Raw genomic sequence first — 4,877 nt, forward strand, 5'->3', positions numbered from 1 at the left:
CCGCCCCGCACCGCCCCGCCCCGCACCGCCCCGCGCCCCCTGTCGTCCGCCGTGCGCGGAGCCGCCGCGGGACCCCGCACACCCCGGAGAGCCGCCAGAGCCATTACGCCTCCCTCTCGAGCGGCTGCCCGTGGGAAATAAGAAAACCTCTGCATTCCAAGGTGCTTGCTTAAATGACTGACAGACGACCCTGGAGGCTGGAATATCAGTTATACTTTCCAGCAAGTGATGTCCATGAAAATCTTGCCTGATTCTCAAACAAAAGTGCTAATTTCACAAATTCACATTCTCAAATGTTTCCATATTGTTTGATTTCCTTTTATATGTACTTTTTCTCAGTCTCCTGCACATCATGACATTAGGAATCAATTTGCAACATGATTAAGACTGCTAGTTCATTTCTATCCCTTTTATAAGTATTTGGAGGACAGAAGGGAGAATTTGGAGAGGCTTGATATTTTAGGAGGTACTAAGCTTCATTGTTTGAATGAGAGGCCTCTAAAATGGTAAAAGTAATTATTTTTTCCTTAATTTAACTGAATGACCCTGTCATATTACTAGTTTCTCCAAGTAATGTTTCTGAAACTAATTTTCAGAAAGAGTTGTTCTATCAGGAAAAACCAGATAGACTTTTTTATGAACCAGTTTGAAATCCTTCAAACCTTGAAATTCTTGAATCCTTCGAACCATTGCTTTCTTTCCCTCCAGGTCTTTCTTAAGATTCTTTGTTTCAGTATAAACTGCATTTTTAAGATTGATTAGTGTTTGTCATTTTTATGCATGCAAAAAAATCTTAGACACTGTTACTAAATTTCATCCTAATAGAATATCAGAACAACACATACTTTATCAAGAAAAGTGATTATCTTCTGCCTTGGCAATATTTGATTTCCTGAGAGGCACAAAGTGAACTTAAACAATTAATTAACTCCTCCCTGAAAACATTTGAAAATAGCTGATTTATGTGCAGTGTGGGGTAACACCCAGTAGGACTGAAGAATGCTAACTTGCTGTCTGCTCATAATCAGAGATTTGAGATTTCATTTGAAAAATGCTGATGTCTAAAGTAAAAGATAATGCCGTAAATAATGTCTGTGAATCTGTCCTCTGATCTGTTGCTTTGAAGGAGGAGTCTTGAATTCTCATGTACGTGGAATTTTAAGAATAAATTTTCTATGCATCAGTCTTTATTAATATACGTAACTTTTAAAATATGTTCTGAGCTGTTCTTTAGATATTCCTGATAGTTAATTCATTAGTTTATAAATACATGGTTAATAAAACACCAAGTGGGATGTCACATGTCCTTGTTTAACCCCAGCCAGCAACTAAGCATCACAGAGCCACTCAGTCATTTCCCAACCCCAACAGGATGAGGGGGAGAACTGGAAGAGTAAAAATGTGAAGACTCTTGGGTTGAGATAAAGACAAACAATAGGTTTGTTAAGCAAAAGGCACACACACATAAGCAAAGCAAAATAAGGAATTAATTTACTGCTTCTCATGGTCAGGCAGGTGTTCAGCCAGCTGCAGGAAAGCAGGGCTGCAGCCATGTGACGGTGACTGGGGAAGACAAACACCAGTCCAAACATTCATGCATTTCTCCTTCCCCCAGCTCTGTGTGCTGAGCATGACACCATGTGGTGTGGAATATCCCTGGAGTCAGTTGGGCTCAGCTATCCCAGCTGTGTCCCCTCTCTCTCAACTCCTTGTGCATCCCCAGCCTCCTTGGTGTGATGATGTAAGGAGCAAAAAGGCCCAGTCACTATGTTTCCTCATGGTTCTTTCTTCAAAAGACTTTTGTACTACTTTCTCAGTGCTGAGCATTTGAACTTGTGAGGCATAGAAATACTTGTATCTGTGGACTGCATTAGGCCTAGCATTTCATTTCTGCTGAAATTATCCAGTGGCATCTTGTGTCTTGGCCAGACTATGGCAGAGTGGTTAAAGCCAGTTGTTGCAACAAGGGACATCTAAGTACCACCTGCCTAACTGTAAGAATAACTTATATTTACAGTGGTTTTCAAGTTAGAAAATACTAAATTTAATTTCTATTTTAACTTCCAATTTCTGTGCATTTCTGGGTATTTTTACGCACATTCCTAGGACTGGTATCTGCATATCACAGTAGTCTACAGATAGAAAACTATCACTCTGTCTCTTTAACAGGCAGAAAAATAATACTGATTTTTGTAAACTAGCATTCTGAATTTTTTAGCTCACATGTGGGCATGTGTTTGAGTTTTAGTCATTTGTTTTTAGTTTGATTTTGACTGTTTTCAAATAATGCTGAATAAAGTTGTGCTGAAGTTACTGAAAATTATGAGGTCTAACACTGGTTATGCCTGAATGGGTAATGTACAAGGTGAATGACTGAATAATATAAAAACAGGAAAGCTTACTCTGGTATTCTTTTAATCAAATCTGAAAATGCAAGAATATGTTCAGCTGATAAGCAATGTATTGCTTTATTTCTCTTTGCTTGTTTCATTCATGTAATATTTCTGTGAGTTTTTTTTTAAATCGATTTAAGTTACGGTTTATTTTTTTCATTCCTACTGAGAATTCTTTTGTCCTGTATTTTTATGAAATCTTATTTTTAAATAAAAAAAAGTAAAAGTTTCTTTCTCTTCCCTGAATTTCATTTACATAGATTTAAAGTTGTGTCAATTATTTACTAATATTTTTCAAATGTCTTAGTAGATTTTCCTAATTCTGTTTTAAATTACTCTCATTGCTGTATATTTTTTATTGTGACAAGTGAAAAAGCTACAATCCCAAATGATTGCTTTGAAAAAATGAACTGTGAAAAATTGCTGAATAGTTAGTGAGGTACTTATCTGAGCTTTGTTGTTTGCTTTTAGGAGAAGAGCTGAACGTTGGTGGAGGTATAGAAAACTTTCTCTGTTAGGAGTAGTATACCAACTAATGTTGGCATAACAATACTAGTATTATTGTAGTATTGGTTATATTTCTTGCCTACATAATCACAGTTCCAGCCAGAGTAGGAACCTCTGATGTAGGTACAAACTAAGATTTATATAAATTGCCATTTTTCAAATTGCAAAAATAGAGTCTGACTTCTTTAATCTCTGACTTGTATTTCTTTTTTTACGATATTAAATCGTTCATCCTTGTAGCAGTTTTTGAGAGAGCTAAATGAATCTGAATCAGCAGCTCTTCTGTTTTGTGCACATGGGAATTTATGTCACATTTTGATGCAGAAAAAATTCACACATTTTGGTCTATTTCAAATGAGATACTGGCTTTAAAGATGTAAAAAAAAAGTGCAGCAGTGGCCACAGGAAAAGATTTTAGAGAGCAATAAAAGCTGCTGGGTATGGTGCGAGCTGTAGTCTTTGCTTTAGAAATACAGGCAAGATTTTAGACACCTAGGAAGATCACTGCAAGACTAGTGAACCCAAGAAGAAAACCAGTGGTTATTCTTCAAGGAAATGATTAAAATAGCTGAACTGTGTCACTTCATAAATCAGGAGGCACAAACTACATGGTACTTGTTTGTGGTGCAGGCATTGCATCTTCTGTTTCAACCCAAGAACCGGATTCTGCTAATAACAGTAATAAAATAACAGTAATAAATAAATAATAACAGTAGTAACAGTAATAAAAATCACTTCCGTACTGATCTTTCCACAATAGCCTAAAACCAGCCTGTAAAATTCTGTGTTCTGTGCGTATTCCAGAAGAAGCTGTTCTTACTTGCTGCCAAAATGTCAGTCTCTCTTGCCTGAAATTTCAATGGGCCTCTTTCCCCAGATAATAGTTTCAAATCTGGTTATCTCTGAAATGAAGTTTATTTAGTATTTATGAATTAGATACAACTGACTTGTGGCTTGTATGAGTGCATGCTATCCTTTCAATGTGTGGAAACTGAGGTCTACTTCCAGTTGCCCATAAAAATGATTTTAATATGTACACTCCAGTATTTTTAGTGCCTAAGGCTCCTGAAAGTATTTCTTGATGTGTTTTGTCTATTTACAAGCTGAATGAAACAGTACTTTTGAGTCTATATGTTTATTTTAAGAGGCAACCAGGGAGTACAGATGAACAAATACGGGCAAACACTCCTGTAGTCTGATTAATTACCCATATAAGCCGAAATAATACTAGTGTGGAAGGGCAGTTGGAGTGAGAATTGGACCCTGTGTACTTCCACCGGAGTAAATGGGCTTGAGGAAGGATGGAGGATGTGTTAGTCTGAATAAAATAAAGCTAAGCTAATCTGAAAAAAACCCAGGCCATAATTTGTATCAGTTACAGCACATTCTTTGTATGTCCTCTAGTTTCACAATATTTTTCTCATTAGACTTTCCATCTCAAAAACATTCCCTTTACTGAAGGATTAGTGTGAGCACAGACATGTGCATCAAAAGCTTTGTATGCAGTAAGCCAAAAAGCTGTATTTGAGTTGCACAGAGATGAGCATAAAATAAACTGGATGGGTGCTGCTGAGGAGTAGCAACTCTTTCAAGCCCAAGTAATAGTTTATTCCTAAATACAACATGATTTTCCTGTTTAAGATGTGCTTCCTAACATCACTTTTACTCCATGAAGCTTGGACTTTCCTGGAGCTGTGGTCAAAACCCGAAAAATCCAGTCTGTTGGCTGCCATGTGGGTTATGGGCTCCTCTTTTTTGGTAAGTATAAAGTGCACGATGTGTAAGTGCGGACAGTGCAGTAATTTGAGCCCTAGGGAGGTGGAATTTGGTAATTTATTTTGATAGCTAATGGATGTTAACTCCCAGACTGCAAGTCTGGGACTCAGAATATCTGCCTTCAGTTCTCTGCATGACCTCTGGTTCTTGTAGCAAAGACACCTGGGTTTCCAAAGCGGGAGTTGTGCAAAGCTGCAGTGT

The sequence above is a fragment of the Corvus kubaryi genome, unplaced genomic scaffold (assembly GCF_017639235.1).
Source record: "Corvus kubaryi isolate FWS band 111438036 unplaced genomic scaffold, C.kubaryi_AGA036_p1.0 split1-37296, whole genome shotgun sequence".
Lineage (NCBI taxonomy): Eukaryota > Metazoa > Chordata > Aves > Passeriformes > Corvidae > Corvus > Corvus kubaryi.